The sequence below is a fragment of the Canis lupus genome, chromosome 3, assembly GCF_011100685.1.
Source record: "Canis lupus familiaris isolate Mischka breed German Shepherd chromosome 3, alternate assembly UU_Cfam_GSD_1.0, whole genome shotgun sequence".
NCBI classification, from domain to species: Eukaryota; Metazoa; Chordata; class Mammalia; order Carnivora; family Canidae; genus Canis; species Canis lupus.
Genome location: NC_049224.1, coordinates 87,373,273 through 87,393,316, shown reverse-complemented (window position 1 = coordinate 87,393,316; position 20,044 = coordinate 87,373,273). Strand labels below are relative to the sequence as shown.

Sequence of the window (20,044 nt, the reverse complement as noted above, 5' to 3'; positions counted from 1 at the left end):
ACGGTGACCATCTCCTCCTTTTACATTCATTTGCTGAGAACTTGTTGCATGGCATGGGAAGACCGCCTGTGTGGCAATAGCAACTGACCATGAAAGTGTGAGCGTTTCACAGCTATTAACCCTTCAAATACTCTCTTTCACTCTCTCTCTTTGTATTCTCTCATTTCCTTTATATTTATATGACCTCATTATTGTCCATTATTTTTAAAACTGTCTTTCATATTTGAAAACTCTTCCTTTTTGTGCTGAATTTTAGGTAATTTTTTTCAGATTCCTTCTAATTTACTAATCCTCACTTCAGTTGTAATTAATCTTATATGTAATACCTTTGTTGCCTTTTTGTATTTCAAGACTGTATTTTTATCTTGGGAATTTCTATTTTTTCAGTTCAGATTGTTTTTTATTTTTATGTGGTATTTTAATTTTGTGTCTTATATCTTTAAGAAATACTTATTTAAATTTTGTTTCTGAGGATTTCAGTATCAGAAGTCCCTGGGAAGTCTACTTCTACTGCTTGTTGGTTCTTCTGACGTTCATTCTGGGAGCTTGTTTCTCTTAGTATTATTAATTTTGGATTACGGACTCTTGTTCAAATGGTTGGGTTTTATTTTTAGAAATTCTACAAGCCTTGTATTAGGGCAAATTTCTCCTGAGAATATCTATGTTTGCTTCTGCTTAGCATTGTAGGATTCTACTCACTTGATATCATTTAATTCGAAATGTGTGTAGTTTGTAAGATCATATAAATTATACAAATGATAATTCCAATTTCTCTTTAGGGATAGCTTGATTTGTATAAATTCTTAGGAGAAACTTTTGTTTTTATATAAGTCTGGGCTAAAATATATATGTTGCTCTTTGCTTTCAGGCAGACTTTTTTATGGTCTACACTTTCACCGAACAAATGGCTCTTTGAGGTCTCTGGGTTCCAGCTACAAATCCTTACCTTGAGAGGACCCAACATCATTGACATACAAGTTTCTGGGTGACAAGAAATTCATACATGCCGTCAACATGATTTCATCATCCACTTGTTTCCTTGTTTTCAGCTTCCTTTAAGACCTTGTACCCCTACAGGCACTCTTTTTACTTGTAAAATTAGCTGCGTACTTCCAGATAACTGTTATATTATAATTCAATACTCCTAGATGTTTCATAACAGAAAAAAAATTTCTAGTATTTAGTTAACCATGTTTTCAGGTATGGTATTTCTTTGTAATTTATCAGCTATATAGAATACTCTCATAAATGTACTCCCGTCACTTTATTTGTGTTGCTGGCTGCTGAATCTGAGTGTTTTTTCTCCTGTTCTAAATCACTGAGCAGTGTTTCCCTTTTCATGCTCATCACAGTACCTCAAACTCATTATGTTTAAAATAGTATGCCTCATGTTCCTCTCTTCCCACCTTGATGTTCCCTCATCTGTTTTCTGCCTCATTCTCATACCTAGGTCCAGTACTACAAGCTCAGTTCTGCTATGGTCTTTGAGGTTATCTAGACCAAGACACTATGCGTTGCCAGAAATCTAAGCCCCACTATCCAATGGAAATTAGAATTAAGGTATATTTCCCAGTCTTAGGATCAATAATAGGTCATTGCTAATGAAGGGACATTAAAGGCACTCCTGTGAGCTAGCCGAAAACATTGAGTTGCATTTTCTCCTAGTATTCTTTGGTAACACTGAGGAGGGGATAGGTAGAAGGACCTCCTTTACCTCAACTAAGAGCCTTGGTACTGCCAGAAGGAGTGATAGCAATATGGGAAGTGCTAGCAATGTCACATTCTAGCAACAATGTCAAGGTCAAGTTGCAAGGCAGAAAGGCAGCAGATTCAGGGTAGCAGGTAGGGATGAGATTGGCACTAGTAGCTTTATCAGAACTTGAGTGGATGCCAAGAAAATCACATGAGATACTTGGGATGCTGCCTGAAGAAGAGAGGGAGTTAGAATGCTTTTATCTTTAGAAATTATGTTGAATGGAAATTCAGAGTCATAGACCATATTTATGACCATTGCAGATGTTCTCTTTCAGTCTGGAATAGTAAGAGTTATCCAAACATTACTAAAGTACACTTCGAGAGGAAAAATGGAATGTAAATAAATAGAATAATACAAATAAGTGCTATAAGAATATCCAGGGCTGGAAATGTAGTCTATGGGTCTCTAGGAACAGAGAAAATTGATATATTTTATCCATTTCAAGATGTAATATGAAGAATTAAATTACCTGCATATGAAGGAACTTGATTTGGGATTCCTCACACTGAGACAATTTGAAATGATATTCAAAGTAAGATTTTCCTAAAACAACAGTCTGAGGACAGCAATGATGGTTCTGTAGTGGCAAAAAAGAAATCTAAAATATCAGTGACTAACCCAACAAAATTTATTTCTTACTCAGGCAAAGTCCACTGCAAGTCTGGCAACATTGTAGGGCAGCCTTTCACAACTCAACTATTTTTTCAATTATGCCAAGGACATTACATACTATTATCATTCTAGATACAAGGAGAGAGGTCTATTTGCCTTCATAGATTAAAGCTTAATTGTCTCTTGGGGCTTCAGCTGAAGGGCAAATGTCCTGTTACTAAAGCAGCCATCAGGCTGAGGAAGATTCCATCATCTTATGCCTTTATCATCTGGAATACATGACCCGTTCAGCCAACATAGTAGAGAAAGAGACAGCTGGAAAGGTATTGGCCAGTTCTTTTATACTTCTCATGTCATATCTGACCACAACCACTGGCCAGATGTAGTCTCATGAATCCCTCCAGTTGCAAGAAGGCTGAAGTTTAGAATTGAAGAAGAACCAGATATTGATGCACATTAGTAATGTCTACCAAAACAAATTATGGAGGTTGCCAAGAAATAATGAGGTCTGTTTTGATTTAAGAAGGGAAAAGTGTCAGATATTGAATGCTTTTTGAAAGAATCATAGGAAGGTAATTCTTTAAAGATAAGGTAATTTTCCAACCAAAAAAAAAGAAAGCAGTCTTAGGTTTCAGTTGTATACTAGGAATAGGTAATATTGCTGAAAACTATTAAAAAATAGTCTATAAAACCAAATTTTTAGTTATGAGTATATAAAATATCAGTTTAAAAATATATTCCTTGGGGAGTTACTAATCAAAGAGCATACATTTTCAAGAAGTAAGTAGAATAAGTTCTAGAGATCTGCTATACAGCATCATACCTATAATCAACAATATTATATTGTATACTTAGAATTTGTGGATCTTATGGTAAAAGAGTAGATCTCATGTAGTGTTCTTGCAACAATAAAAAAAAAGAAAAAAATAACAAGATACATACAAAAATATTATCAACAGTTATTTCTTAAATGATAGAATTATTTTTTCCTTCGTTTCTCCATATTTTTTAAAATGTGCATGTACTAGTACATATACGATATACCACCATATGCAATACTATAATATATATACATCTAATAATATACATTACTTTCACAAAGTAAAAAATATATATTCAGAATACATATATACATATATTCTTGACCTGTATGTTAGAAGTGTGCAATAATCTTTTAAAATGTGGTTTAAAGTTGGTTTTATTTTAAAACTTTAAAAATTGCATTAATATTTATGCATTAGGAGGCACCTGGGTGGCTCATTTTTTTGAGTGTCAGCCTTCGGATCAGGTAGTGACCCCAGGGTTCTGGGATGGCCCTGCATCAGGCTCCCTGCTCCCTGGGAAGCCTGCCTCTCCCTCTGCCTCCCTCTCACTCTGCCTCCCATGAACAAATAAATAAAATCTTTAAAAATATATTTATGTATTAGAAAACATAAGTATAAAATATAAAGTGAAGATACATTTATATTTGATCTTATTATGTGAAAATTCAATTTTTAAAATGTGGAAAGTTTAGATTTGTATATATAATTTACCCAGGATCATACAATGGTTACGTGACAAAACCTGATGAGAACCTCATTTAATTCTGGCACAAGAATCTTTGCTCTTTCCATTATACCACATATGTGTATAAAACTTATGGAAATATATAATTTCCTTTAGTAATAAAGAAACTGTGCTGCTCAAGTGAAATCATGGAAATAAATTGCTTCAATAATGTTTAATACTGTATTAAAGGCAAATATTACTCACATATTCACATATCCCGTTATGATAAGTGGCCTAATGGGATGCATAGGGGTCAGACACAAGCCATTCTGTTTGTTTGCTGAGTTAGCATTTTTAGAAGAGGATGCTTCAGTGAGAGACAATGAGAAAAGAAAGGAGAGAGGAAGACAAAACTAATCTTTTCAAAAACAGCATAAAAAGGTTTTTCTTTTTCTTTTTCTTTCTTTTCTTTTCTTTCTTTTTCTTTTTTCTTTTCTTTTTTTTTTTTTTTTTTTTTTTTTTTTTTAAGAATTGTGAGCACAGAGGTACCTGGGTGGCTCAGTCAGTTAAGGGTCTGCCTTTGGCTCAGATCATGACCCTCTTCCTGGGATGAAGCCCCACACCAGCTCCCCTACTGGGTGAGGAGCCTACTTCTTTCCCTCCTCCCTCTACTTGTGCCCTCTTCCTCTCTCTCTTTCTCTTTCTCTTCTGCTCACTCTCTTTCAAATAAATAAATAAAAACTTAAAAAAAATGTGAGCACATTAGCTTGTTTTGAACAAACAATCTAGTCATGAGAGCCAAAATGTGGTGAGATAGGAATCTGGGGATCTTTGGTGGAACAGTGAGGGGAGTGCCTATGACCCACAAAGAAGAGGAATAAAATGTTGCAGGAGACTTATTCCAGCAAAGATGTGAAAATAGATAGGAAACAGAGCAAGGTAGATTGACTATATGAATTAGGATATTTTCGGTCATATGTAATAAAAATCTCAATATTAACCCATTTAAATGAAACAGAAATCTTTGGATCACATAGCTGGCTTCTTTCAAGTCTTCCTCTGGCTACTCAGTGAATGACCAAGACTTGGTTTCTCTCTATTTCTTTTCTCCACTTAATCAGTCTTAAGTTCATGTTCACAAATGCTATTTCCTTATGGTTCTAGATGGGTGCCTGCACCTCCAGGGGCTGCACAGTGTGTGCATGCAGAAAAGCAGAGGACATCTCTTCTCTCAGTGGTGGAACTGAAGTCTAGGACTTCATTTTGATTGGATCTTAAGTCCTGTACTCATCCCTGAAACAATATTGCTGTGGCCAGATGACTGAGGTTTCACAAGGCCCACTTCTAGAATCAGGAAGGAAGTCAGCTTCCCTAAAGCATTGGGCTGTGAAGTGGAGAAATAAATATCTGAGCCCAAACTAGGCTACTGTACCAAGAACAGGGATGAATGCTTAGCAGCCCAAAATGTCAAATGTTAACAATATGGGAGCCCTGGGATGAGGACCTGGACCATGATAAAGAAAGCGGAAGATGGAGTTCCATAATGCACCAATCTAGATGATGGCTTGAAATAGGCAGTGACAAAAACACTGGAGGTAGTGAAGGTAGTGATTGATAAAGAGCATTCGGAAGCAGAAAGGGTACAGAAGATAACCATGTCCATTTGGAGACTGTCAGATATGTCACCTTGAAGAATATTGAACAACAGTGAGAGCAGGTAGCAATAATGCTTCCATTGGCCTACCCTTTTTAAAGTTAAATGTCAATTTTCTAAGTAAGTGAAGTTTTCAAGTGACAGATTTTGTAAACTTTTTTTTTTTTTAAAAAAAAAAACATTATACAAATGAATTACCCACCTCTCTGACTTCCCAAGAAAAGTGTATTTGGATGTAATTTAAACTTTTCTCCATGATTCAGGGCTACCAATTCTAAGAAAATAGGATATTCTCTCTCTAAGAGATAAGATGTTCTCCATCTGGTGTTTGTTTTCCTGTGATTCCTTCTACCTCATTACCAAGCATCAGCTTTCTCTTTTTGCACCTGTCTTGTTCAGTGTCCTTCTCTATTTTTCTGTCTCTATTCTGGCACACTGGGAAAAATTAATAGCCATGCTTGTGGAAATTTTCTGTTAAACGCTGTCAATAGTGAAAAAGGGTCACAAGAATGGGGTTTAGGACAATGAGACAGTTACTGTGAATACTCTAAGAAATATACTAGCCTCCTTCAGATTCAAACCTGTCATTGAAGACTGAGATCCCATAACACTTGTGGCCAGAGAAGAGAGACATCGAACTGGGGTAATAATGATATATTTTTCACTGAGGATATTGCTTCTTTCGATAACTATATTGGATATGAGGAGGGCAATCATGCCAAGGATGGCATATAGGGTTTAGGGGAAGAAACGAAACAAAGGACCATCTGGAAGAAAGAGGCACCCCACATTTCAAACATGGCTTTGCTGCTTGCAAACTGTGTGACCTTAGACTAGTCACTCATCTTCCCTAAGCCTGTTTTCCTCATCTGTAATATGGGGAAAGTAACCAGGGCTGCCTCGTGGGAGTGTCAGGGAGATACAGCGTATACAAAGACATTTTTAAAACTCATAGCCCAGGGATGCCTGGGTGGCTTAGTGGTTGAGTGTCTGCCTTTGGCTCAGGGTGTGATCCCAGGATCTGGGATTGAGTCCCACATCGGGCTCCTTGTGGGGAGCCTGCTTTTCCCTCTGCCTGTGTCTCCACCTCTCTCTCTCTCTCTCTCTCTCTCTCTCTCAAATAAATAAATAAATAAATAAATAAATAAATAAATAATCAAAAAAACTAAAATAAAACTCATAGTCCATAAAAATGTGAGGCACGATGTATACTCTGTCACCAAGACAGCACAGTGGTTCATGGCACAGACACAGTATGACACAGACGTGTTAACATCATCAACTTGATTTTCCTTACCCATCAAATGGGATTGAAATAGAAACTCTCTATTAGGGGAACGGGGGTGGCTCAGTAGTTGAGCGTCTGCCTTTGGCTCAGGGTGTGACCCCAGGGCCCTGGGGTAGAGTCCCACATGGGGCTCTACATGGGGAACCTGCTTCTCCCTCTGCCTGTGTCTCTAATGATTAAATAAATCTTGAAAAAAGGGAAACTATTGGAATTGAGGTGAGGATTATTTGAGTTAATACATGTAAAATGTAAAGCTTTCCTAGTATTTCTACTTCTTTATTGTCTCACACGTGATATCAAGTGGTACTTTTGGCTCTTCCAAGTGAAGCAACAGACCTAAATCCATAGCAGCAGGTGCGTGCTCTTTTTGGTTTCCTTCTTTTCTACTTACAGACTCCTCCCCATGTTTCAGAGATCAGAATCCACCAGCTATTATGATTAAAGAGTAGAAAGAAGTGGCTAATCAATTTGTTTGTAATTTGCATGTTTTCAAATCCATACTTAGCTGGGAATTGAATGTAATGTTGTTTAGTCTTGTATTTTTCACCCACTTGTGAATATCCTGATTTAAGAAGATGCATTTCAGTGGCCCTTTGCAGAGATGAAGTAGCCAGGAATCAGATAACCCCATCCAGAGTGCTGGTTGGGAGATGAGTGGAAAAGTAAATTACTCAGGAGCAGTTAATTCTGCCTCTACTGCTTCAAGAGGGAGGGAAGACAGGGCCTTAAAGGATGGTTTCCAAGGCCAAGGATAACATGTAGGCTGTAGGGGAAAAAACAAAACAAAGATACGCTATAGTATCTGTCAGACTATTTCCATTATCCTGCTTTCATCTGATCGGTCTTTCACTTAGGGGCTTAAGTTCAATTGTCTCCATCTTCTTATTAGGGGGGTCCACATAATGACTCGTCTCTGGCCTGATGTCCCAGCATCTGCTACACGTTTCCTTCAACTCCAGGAAGCTGCACATCAAGAAGGCATCATCATTATGGTAAGGTCTGTGCTGCTGCTGCAGCTGTGTGACATGACTACCCACATTCCTCTATTTATACAGTCAAGCTACTATTCAGGATCCATCTCCAGTTATTCCTTCCCCTGTGTATCCATTCATCACATACTGTTGAGAGTCAGTTATATACCAGACACTGTTCCAGGTTAACAGAAACACAGCAGTCAATGAATGCCCCTCATAAAGTTTACATTCTCAAGTAGAAAATAGACATAAGTAACAAACACTGATCAAAAAGCCAACAACTGTTGGTATGGATGTGGAGAAACCGGAACTCCAGCACACTTTTGACGGGAATACAAAATGGTGCAGCTGCTATAGAAAGCATGATAGAGGTTCCTCAAAGAATTAAAAGTGGTCATTGAAATCAGCGTCTTGAAAAATTTTGCACTCCTTTGATCACTACAACACTATTCATGATAGCCAAGATGTGGCAATAACCTAAATGTCCACCAGTAGGTGAATGGATAAAGAAAATGTGATATATACATGCAACAGAATATACTTTTCAGCTTAAAAAAAGAAATTCTGCAGTATGTAACATGGATGAGTCAGAAGGTAGGTTCCAAGTGGATAGTCCTAGGAAGACAGATACTGCATGACTCCCCTTGTGTGAGATATCTAAAATTATCAAATGCATAGAAGAAAAGAGTGGAATAGGGATTTCCAGAGATGAGGGGGAAGGAGAACTGGGGAGTTACTAATCAATAAGCATGAAGTTTTACTCAAGCAAGATGAATAAACTCTAGATATCTACTGTACAACATTATAGTATAATGAACAATATTGTACATTTAACACTACTGTACACTTAAAAATTGTTAAGAGGGTAGACCTCATGTTAAGTGTACTTATCAGAATAAAATAAAATTTAAAAGTAATAAACAGATCTAAATATAATTATAAATTGTGATAACTGCTATGAAATGTTAGGTTTTCTATAAAATATTATCTTAGGATCAGGTGGGCATGAAAAATTGTACGAAAGACATGCTAATTTGAAGAAACCTATGAGGCCTCCAAGTTAAGATATAATAATGTTCCATAGAAAATGAAAAGAAAGAAACTGTTATAAATGTGAAAGAAAAATGTCAAGATGCAGAAATTCACCTTTAAAATTTGTTATACCGAAGGCCCTATTTTCTTCGATCTATAGAAATGTAAAAATCGCAATTCATTAAGATAGAAGTTAAAGGCAGGGTATGGGTTGCTTTATGGAGAGATTCGGTGCAAGTGCACGTTAAGTCCTTTCTCCCAACTACATTTCCATAAAACCCCATACCCTTTACCTGGTTTTCTATGCTTACTCTACCCACCAGCCCTGTCACACAATTCTTGAACTTCAAAGTGTATCATAATCATCTGGAGAGCTTGTTAATACATGACTCAGCGCCCACTTTAGAGGTACTCTGGGGCTGGGCATGGATATTATACTTTACAAAGCTTCTCAGGAAGGGTGCCTGGGTAGCTCAGTCCTGAAGTGTCTCCCTCCAGCTCCAGTCATGACCTCAGGGTTCCTGGATCCAGCCCTACATCAAGCTCCCCGCTCAGCAAGGGGTCTGCTTTTCCCTCTGCCTCTCCCTTTGGCTTATGCTCTCTCTTTCTCTCTGTCCAATAAATAAATAAAATATATTTTTTTAAAAAAAGGCTTCTCAGGAGCGTCTAATTAATTTGTCAAATCATTCACTCATTTATTCAACAAATATTTTTGGAGTCTTTGATGTGTGCCAGGCTTTGTCATAAACAAAGCAGACAAAACTCTTTGCTTTAACCTAAGTGTCCAACAATAGATGGATGGATAAAAAGTCGTAGTATATATATGCAATGGAACATTATCCAGCTATAAAAAATGAATGAGATCTTATCATTTGCAACAACATGGATGGAACTAGAGGGTATTATGCTAAGTGAAATAAGTCATACAGAGAAAGACAAATGCAATATGATATTACTTATATGTGGAATCTAAGAAGCAAAGCAAATGAACGAAGAAGCCAAAAACAGAGTCATAAGGACAGAGAACAACGTGGTGGTTGTCAGAGCAGAGCACGGTGATGGAATGGGCAAAATAGGTGATAGGGATCGAGAGGTACAAACTTCCAGTTATAAAATAAATGAGTCAAAGGGATAAAAAGTACAGCACAGGGAATATAAATAATATTATAGTAGCATTGTATGGTGACAGATGGTGACTCATTTATTGTGATCATTGTGTAATATATATAATTGTCAAATCACCATGTCATACACCTGAAATCTGAAATTTGATTTTAAAAAAAAAAAAAAAAAAGGAAGGAAGGATCCAGCTCAAGATGGTGTCCTAGGAAGACCCGGAACTCACTTCCTCCAGGGAACACACCAAATTATACCTATTTATAGAATAATTCCTCCTGAAGAAGAAATGAGGGCCCTGGGAACAGCTTCTGCATGACAAAAGATGGAAAGAATGGCTAAAGAGAACAGCAGGAGAGAGGAAGACACAACACACTGTGGGGAAGCCCTGCTGGAGCCTGGGAAGGGCAGTGGCGGGGGGGGGGGCGGGACGTGATAGTGATGAGGGTCAGGGACAGATCCCTCTTTCCTTTTGGACAAAAAAAAAAAGAAAATAAAGAAAAAAGGCTGTGGTTTAAAAGGGCAACTAGCATATTAAAGAGACAGCACTAGAACTCCACTAAATGGAGCTGCCAGGAAAGCTCTCCCGCGGGAGTAGGAGAGGTGTGCATTCCCTGGCCCCTTAAAAATGCAGCCTGGAACAGGGTCCTGTGGCCATAGCTTTCTGCCTCAGTGAGTCCCACCAGCCCCTGAGTGCTGGGGCACAGGGTAAAAAGAAAATAAAGTAAAAACTTTCAGGTTTCACAGGGTTGATTCCTGGGGTGGGAGTGGGGTGACCGGTGATAAAAAAAAATATACAAAAGTAATACAAAGCTTAAATGTGATTGCCTTGCAATCAAGTCTGCTCCCGTTAAATAGTATTTTGCTGTCATTGGGTCTGTCCTAAGCCAGAATTTTATATTCTCGCGTAACAAATATAAAGTTTACTGTCACAATATTCTCTAAATGCAAAGTGCAAAGATATTTTTATGTCTCTATAACTGAAAAAAAAAAGCCTAGTTCTCAAGGCCCTATTTCTCCTGTTGATGAAAGCTGAAATTTGTCAATTCATGATCAACCTGGAAGCTTCCATTTTAGATGAAGTCTTTAATGCAGGATTCTTCTCTCCTCCTCTTTCCTTAAGCTCTGTAGCAGAATTTACCTATCATCTTGGCAGAAAAAAGGGTAGTTTGGTCTTGGTGGCTTCTGGGTTGGGCCCTCTGCTAGTGAATTTTCTCTGTTCCCATTGTTTGGGCAACACTGGGCCAGGAGCTCGCTGTCTGCACCTGCTGTCTGCGCTCCAGCTCTAGCTGACACTGGTTGTCAGAGATGCAATAAAAATCCCTGGGAATTTGATGGGGCACCATGCTTAAGTAGTTCTTCCCAAACCTATCACAGCACCTGCGTGGGAGATCCACTGAATCTCCGTTTTAACCATTATCTCTGCCACCCTGGACACGTGGGCACTTTTGTTAAGTCTCTCCCCTGGGGAAGGTATCCTTATTAAAAAAGTAGGGAGGTGATCATTTTTGAAGGCTAATTTAAAAAAAAATATCTTAAGTTTTCTGAGTCCAAGATATTGATTCTCAGATGTCCTCTGGGATGTTTCATAAAGTAGGTCAGGCTCTCCTTTGTGAGGAGAACGCCCACAAGTTTGGTGCTGTTAGTGAGACAGTGCAATTACAACATCATCTTTGCAGGTGGGATCTCCCAATGCTGTTGGAGAGAGTTTAGATCTAAAGTTTATTTTATGTGGCAGGTATGAGTAATTCCCAGACCTTACTCAAAAGAGAGAAAAATACATTCATGTTATATTATTGTGACCTATCAATAACTATAGATTGTATGCCAATATAACTGAACAAAATTATATTTATTATTTTTCCTCAGATAAATATAGCTAATGAATAGAGTATAATAGGAAAGACGAATGGATTTAGACATATGTTAAATCAAATTACTTACAGCCAGACAGGCTATTTTAACCCCTTCGCCCTATTAAATTGATTGTTTATTTGAGCTGAGAGTTTTTGGAAAGGTTTATGCTCATACGCAATTGCCTGAAATGGAAGTTCCCCTGTGAGAAGTTAAAATTCAAGTTTGTAATTTTGAAGGCCCCTCAGATATAAAGTAATACTAGGTACTGGCCACCTAGCTTAGCAGTTTTCAGAGTATTGTCCGAGAATGCCTTTGGGTTTCTGACCCTTTCGAGAGCACAGTGAAGTGAAAACTATTTCCATAATAATAGTAACATTATTTACTTTTTTTCCTCTCTTATTTTCTCATAACAGTTGCAGAGTTTTCTAGAAGCTGCATGAAATGCGATGATGTCATTGCTTTGATGGTTAAAGGAATGAACACATATATTTTAGTGTTTGAAAGTTTCTGTTTTAATTTCTAGTATAGTAAATATTGATAGATATAATGCACATAAACAAAATGTTTTGGAATTCTCATTAATTTTTAAAAGTTTAAAGGGGTTCTGAGATTAAAATGTTTGAGAAATGATGACCTAATTCACTGAGTTGACACTTATCTTCTCCCCTTAAATTAATGGTGGTCATATATTTTCTGCGGAGCTGGTAAACTCAGGGCTTGTTGTTGAGAGCTATCTTTCCTTTCTTTCCTTTTCCATGCCTCTTCTGGACTGCATTGTTTTTCCCCAGCTTTTCGCCTATTGCTTGGAGCTTCCAAATACAAAATAAAAGTGGGATCTGCGGAAGAAATATTTTTCTGAAGAAGAAAATACATTAATTAAAAAGAAATTTTAAAGATGCTAAATTGTTAAAACAGATATTTTGGTTAAGGTCTGTACAGATCAGGTAATAAAGTGAGATGTGGGACAGACCAGTAAAGAGAAGTGTTCAGGGAGCAACTAGCAAACTATTCCACCCTTCACTTGAAATGTGCAGAAGGCTCGGGAGAATCAGGGAGATGGGAGCAAGATGGCTTTGGGAAGTACTGCGTTACAGTCCCATGAAATCCCCAAGGGTGAGAGGTGGGGTTACTTCACTCTTCACCTCAAGTCAAGAGAGAGAACCTTCAATGAACTGCTATGAGCCTCATATGCTTTTTGAAGAGGATTTAATTAATGATTTGGTTTTCATCTGAAAAATCATCTGAGCTGGATTAAATCACTGCTGTCTCAGTGAATGGATGAAAGCAGAGATGTTAGAGAAGGAGATAAGACTTCACACCCCAGGGCAAAGAATGTGTAAGTGATTCTAATGGGCCAAACATGGACATGTGGATATCATACACACACACACATATACATGATATACTATATTATGAACAAAACAAATCTGGATGATAGAGAGTGGGTTTGATGTATGGAATCTTACTTCAAACCAGGTGGTAAGACAAGGACAGTCTGAGAAGGTGACATTTCATTTAAAGTATGAATAATAAGGAGTGAGCCATGCAAACATCTATGCTAAGAACTTTTAAGCAGAATGCGTATCCAGGATGTGAATGGGTTCTGCATGCTTAAAGACCAGACAGTAACCCAGTGAGGCTGGAAACTAGACTGACTGGTCCAAGATAAGATTGGAAATGGAGGCGGGGACCAAATCATGCAGGGTCTTATAAGCCAAGGTAAGACCCGTACAGCTCTACCGATGTGGCCTTCATGCTCTTTAGGCTTTATGGTAATTTTCCAAGCCATCAATGAATTTGAGGTTCCATATACTTTTTTGTTTTGGATTTTTCAGGGAAAGTCATGGAATCTATAATTTGATGGGGTTAGAGAAGGCTGAGTATGTCTGGCTCTTAAGTTTTATAAATATCCAGCTAATACCAAAAGTCCCCTAATAATGGTCCAAAACATTAATTTTAGCAAAAGCTATATTTACTAAATGAATGCCCTGAGTAGCAGTAGTGAGTTTTGGTCAAGGTTTTATAATTCCTACTCTGTTTTTATTTTTCTGATTACCATATTAGTTCTTGATTTTAGAAATTTTAGTATAATTTCTTACACTAGAAAGCATCCAATAGATTCCACCATGATTTAGAAAAATTAATGCAAATCAATCAGTTTCCTTGGTGATATCCTGATTATAACTTGACTTTTTACATTGGAGTTATTTTATCTAATCTTTTTGAAGGATTCGAGGCATTCTTCAGTAGGTATTATTTTAATCAATCAGCAAATATTTATTATGTATTCTTTCAGGTGATTTCTTTTTCCTTCTGGTGCTGCAAGGATGAGGACATGAAAAATAAATGACTCTGCCCCAGTTCTTTAGAGGATCTCTCTCATTCTGTTTGTAGGTCTTACATATATACATATATGTATATATGTATGTATATATGTAAAATACATATAATACTTAATATATTCATATACTTTGTGTATTTATATATTACATATAAGCTAAAATAATTAAGTATAAGGATGTAAAGATCAAGGGTACCATGGTCAATAACATCCGTAGAACTTAGGAGAGAGAGATTTGAATAGACTGAAGAGACAATGGAACATCTTCTTTGAGAAGGTAAAATGTGGAACAGGACCTTGAAGGATGCTAGGCATTGAATAGATTGTGAGAGGGCGGAAGCATGCAGTCGTGAGTTGAGGTAAAGGGTGAAGATCAAGTCATGTGGAGCTTATTTTGGAACACTCAAAAATTCAATTTGGAAAGGTGAATATATAGGTGAGAAAAAATGTGAGTAATAAAATTGGAGTAGGGGTTTCAAGCCAAAAACATGTTGTCTTCACTGCTGTAACTATGAATATGACAGGATACCTAGAAGTTACCCTGAAGAAATAGTTTGATTCTGGTTGGAAATTCTTCCTTTTAGTAATATATCAGTCACTGTGAACAGCCTTTAAAATGATCAATCAGGATTTTCCATTTACCCGTGACCTTTCTGAGAAGCATGTTCACAAAATAACCTTTCACAGATTATGGGCCATCCTGAAGGACTGGCTAAATTTCATGGGATGTGCATTGTGGCCCAACCATCATAAAGTAATGATTCAGCTTTGGAATTCTTCAGGATTGTTTATTAGTGCCACAGATATTAATATCTGCTCCCATGGCAACCCATCCATCATTAAATCATGCATGAGGAGAAGGATGAAAAAAATTTTCTTCTTTAAAGTCAACTTATATCTCTTTAAACTCACATTTGCCAATGGACGAAAAACTCTGTAACGTGGTCACAGATTACAGGTAAATGATGCTCTTAAATCTACCTGAGAGGTAGATTTGAGGTGTGCCCTGCCCTGATTCTTGGTATTGCAAGTTCAGGCACTATGGTTTTCTTCTAATTTTCCTGCTGAAAATTAATTCCACTTGTCTTATCTTATGAAGAAGATTAATTTAGCCTCTAGTCTTGCTCTCCCTCAACCTTTTCTCTATTCTTTCAGCAGAATGGTCTTTCTCATATCTGATACAAATGCAAATATGTATGCTACCTCCTGTTTAAAATCTTCCCACAATTCTTGATTCTTTTCAGAATGGAGGTTAGATTGACCATGGCAAACAAGATCACCTCAGCAGCTTTCACATCTTGACTTAGTTTTACATACACATGGAAGATTTCCCTGACCTCTTTGGTCAAGTGAATTTCATAGCACGATGCATTTTTCACAGTTTTAGCAGTGACCACAATTGTAAATTTACAACTGGTGCCATTATTGATAAATAATGACAGATAAAGTGAACAGATAAAGTGTCTATGTCTAGCACTAGATTGCAAATTCTACGAGGGCAGTGCTTTGAAAACCTATTCTCTTCTCAGTTACTGACACAGAATTCGACAAATAAGGATATAATATGGAGTTGTTGATATTGTTTATGATGTTGCATGCATGAATGGATCTATGACTTGTGCAGAAAATGTAGTCATCATCTATTATATTCATTGGATCATGGAAAAGTACCTTTGAAATTCTGTATTATAAATGTTTTTTGATTGATTGATTGATTATTTAGTTATGTGAGAGAGAGAGCATGAGTGGGGGCAAGGGCAGAGAGAAAGTGAGAGAGAGAGAGGCAGACTCCCCACTGAGCACAGACACCCACACTAGTCTCCATCCTAGCACTCCGAGATCATGACCTGAGCTGAAGTCAGACACTTAACCAAATGAGCCACCCAAGTGCCCCACAAATCTCTCATTATTTAGATAGAAATTGAAACCTAGAAACCAAATGACTTGTTTAAGATCACACAGCTAATCACAGTGACAGAGCTAGACTTAGACTCCAGGTCTCCAGTAGTACTCTGATCTCTTTTTGTTATGTTAGAGCTCCTCTCAGCCAACCTCCTCTTTCCAGAAGTGCAAGCTGAGGGCCAGAATCACAGTGAAGTAGTGCAGGAGTTGGGTACCTTTGGTATTGGGTAAGTGTCTCCAACCTCCTTTATACTCAGGGGCCATCAAACAAATAGCCAAGTGTCAAGGGTCTGTGAAATTGTATTTGGTTCAATTCCTTCATGGTTCCATAAATTTTTAGTCCATGGTCTCAGGCTAGCCATTTCTAATGGACACATCATGGTCATGGAAGAACTTGGAAACTGAATCTGATTGGAAAATGGAATTATCCATCAGTCCCAATGATGGTAATCCAAGTCCAGCCTGCTCACAGAACAACAGCCACACATGAGAGCTTGAGGCTACTAATCGACATTTTCAGCTTTAGTTTATCCATCTCTGAAGCCATTACAGATGTTCTTAATTCTAAAATGTTTTGATTCTCTAAATGTTTCAAGGAATTATTCTCTTCCTTTACATTTCCTTTAAAATTTTTTTTAATATTCCTTTTTTTGGTCAATTTCCATAAACGTGTTGCTTCTTAATTATAGCAGTGGAGCTCAGTATGAACCAAACACCACTCAACGAGTCCCCCATTCATCACAATGTCCCATTACAGAGAGGGTCAGATCACCTAATGTCTTCACTCCGTTGGGTAGCTTGGGGTTACCCTTAGGTAGTCAGGTAGAGTAGCAGGTTGGCCATTTAATCTCCCCCCATTCTCAATTTCACTCCCTTTCTTGTGAACACAAAAGAACTTTAAGTGCTCTGTCCGCAGCATTGAAATGCCAACCTTAGTTGGTACTTTGAAAACTCAAAGCCTTTTACAAGATGAATAGCAAACTGTGGATGACAGCTCCTGTGGAGCTATTATTGAATTGCAGCCCTGATGACTGCATTACTTTGGATTTAGATAAAAGACTCCATACAAGACAAATGGTAGGAGGACATCAAACAAGACTGTGTCCATACAGTGACAGAAGCAATCCAATTGAAGAAGCTGTTGATTTCCCCAAGGCTACATACTATTTCTTCCTGAGTAATTTATATTAAGGAACTAAAGATTGTATATTCATCTTCTATTTATACTTTTCTCTAAAAATATGAATGTCCAGTTGTCAAATCAAAGTCTTACATTCTGCTCTTGCCTGGAAGAGAAATAGCGATATGGGAACATGTTAATTATTTTGTATTGTGTTTTATTTAACCACAATAGCAGTGTGTGTAAAGGTTATAGACTGAGAGTTACAATCTATAATGATCAGATAAAAAGATTAGTCAGCAAATCGATAGTTCCTGTACCAACAGGAAGCTCGGTATATTCAAGGCAACAATGAGTACAAAGGGTACAGATAAACATCGGGCACCTTTATTTAGATGAAAACTCATTCTAGAGAACTTCCACTACCTCATTAATTATGTACCAAGCTTCAGGAGGCTGAACTGGGTGAAGTATCATTAGTGGCTTTTGGAACGTGTTGGAAATGCTTCTGCCTCTAGACAAACTGTGTGAAATGAGAGCTTTTCTTTCTGTTGGGCTGGCAGATGTTCACACAAATCCAGTTCCTCAAAATGGAAAGGGTTTCATGTATAGAACTTGCATGAATTTTTTTTTTTTTTTTGGTCTCCTAAATCTTGGGAACAAGAATGCAGCATGCTCTAGCTTCAGAAGCACCATCAAAATTGTTTAAAACATGGACTTCAATGTTAATCTATTTAATAGGGAAATAGCACCCTTCATATAAGTTTTATCTTAAGACAGCTCTCTATGTTGACATCTTTTTTTTTTTTTAATGTAGTTTTATGCTTTTGCGATGTCACTGCTCTCATGAACTTCCATTCTAAGGTCTTTGCTTTTCTTGCTTTACTTCTCATGGTCCACCTATTCCTATACAAAATCTAATGCACTGAATGCGGATTTGAGTTTGCCAAATTGTGAACTTGGAATACAATCTTCAGGATGTACTGGGGAGAATTGTTTAAATTAAGATCTCTTCTGGAAGTACATGCAACTTTGTTCATTTGCATAACCATGTCTTTTGAAGGGGACTCCCTTTTAGCATCTTTGACTTTGAACATTTTCCGAAATCAGACTTAGTCTCTTCTGGACGATTATTCAATTATCCAGGAATTCATCTAAATGAAAGCAAAATGTCATTTGCTTGGAACAGAGTCACATAAAAGAACAAGTTTCAATAAGCTCAAAGCCCTTAAAAATTGCTTCAAGAGTGTCTAATAGGTGATTCCCGCTTGACACCAATAATTAATATCAAAGAAAAGAAGAAATAAAGGAAAAAAAAAACAACTAAAGAAAACTGACATAATTGAGCTCACTAAAAACAGTTTGGTTCTCTTGAAGCCATCCTCAGATATTTCTTTGCATGATTGCTTTTAGAATTTTTTTTCTCATTTGCATGTTTTTGTGTGTATTGATTTACTACTTCTGGGTCAGATTAGACCTTTAGATGTGCTCCTGCAATTCTCCTTTACTGAATTTAATATAAACATAGCCTATATTATGTTTCTTAAATACAAAACTCCAGCAGTGCATATGTGTGCATGTGTGTGTGTGTGTGTGCGCGCGCGCGCGCGCGCCTATGGGTATGTGAGGTGTCAGTCTCTGGGAATTTCTTGTAAACAAACCAAGCTCTTGCTGCCTGTCAAAAAAGAAATTGTGCCACCTTTCCTGTTGCCTTTTGGAAGCAGACTTGGCAAAGCTTCTGTTCACTGAGCTTGCCTTGGCTGTGGCTATTTGTGCAGCAATTGAACCACTGAAGAAGGGCTCTGATTAGTTTTCAGTAGAACCAATCAGCGGCCATCTGGCTGATTGCCTGAGACCTGGTGCACTGGTAATCCTATCACACCTCCGGGGTAGACTAACAGTTGTGATTGTAGTTTAATGAAACACTTTGACTTCAAATGTCTGCTTAGCTGAAGACTACAATTCCTCTATGTCTCCTTCTTTCCCTTAAGATCTTCCTTCTGTTCCCCTCCTTTCCTTTCCTACCTCCCTCTCTTCTTCCTTCTCTCCTTTCTTCTTTATTTCCCCCCTCCTTCTCTCAACTCCAGAGTGGCCTTTTACATTTTACAAAGTGATTTCATATTTCACCACTGCCATGGTTCAGGCCCTCACCATTGCTTGCCTGGATTGCTGACATAGACTCATAACCACTCTTAGAGGGCTTCCCTGACCACCTCCCACCACCCCTACAATTGCTTCACCATAATAATCCACTATCCATAATGCAGTCAGAGCGATCTTTCTAAAACACATATCTGATGATAGCAGAAGCTAAAAATACCTGTGTGGCTCCATACCACATCGGGTATAATGCTCAGATTCCTTCACTGGCCCTTGATCACCTCCCTGATCTCATGTCCCACACTTTGCATGTATACCCGGGCTCTGGCCATACAGTTTCCCAGGTACACCAGCCTTCTCCCACTGCCCTGCTACCACACCTACTGCTCCATGACCATCTCCCCTCTCTCATATCTTACCCCTCACCTGGACTCCTATCTTTGACCTGGCTAATTTTCATCTTCTCTTCAAAGCTAAACTAAAGCATTATTTCCATTTGAAATTTTCTAGGACTAACCCCCCATGACTTGCTGTCCCCAACACCCCCACTGTACACACACCTACACACTGATCCAAATTGAGATTCCATAACAGCCCTACCAGGTTATCTGTACCACTGCAAAAACATTAATTGTATCGCATTGCAATTGTTGACTTAAATACTACCTCTTCTAGAACCAGGATTCTGAACCCTATTATACCATGGACCCATTCTCTGAATCATGTTTTTTGTTGTTGTTGTTTTTTTAAGTAATCTCTATGCCCAACATGGGGCTCAAACTCATGATGAGTTTCAAGAGA

General features: G+C 37.8%; 1 long non-coding RNA gene across 2 annotated transcripts in view; it reads left to right on the top strand.

The window, feature by feature from the left end:
* The window catches only part of LOC119870884, a 124,009-nt gene that overhangs the window by 59,046 nt on the left and 44,919 nt on the right, over positions 1-20,044 (top strand). For both annotated transcript variants that reach the window (XR_005356459.1, XR_005356458.1), the window contains exon 2: positions 7,691-7,793. This is a non-coding gene — a long non-coding RNA (uncharacterized LOC119870884). The remainder of the gene's footprint in view (positions 1-7,690; positions 7,794-20,044) is intronic.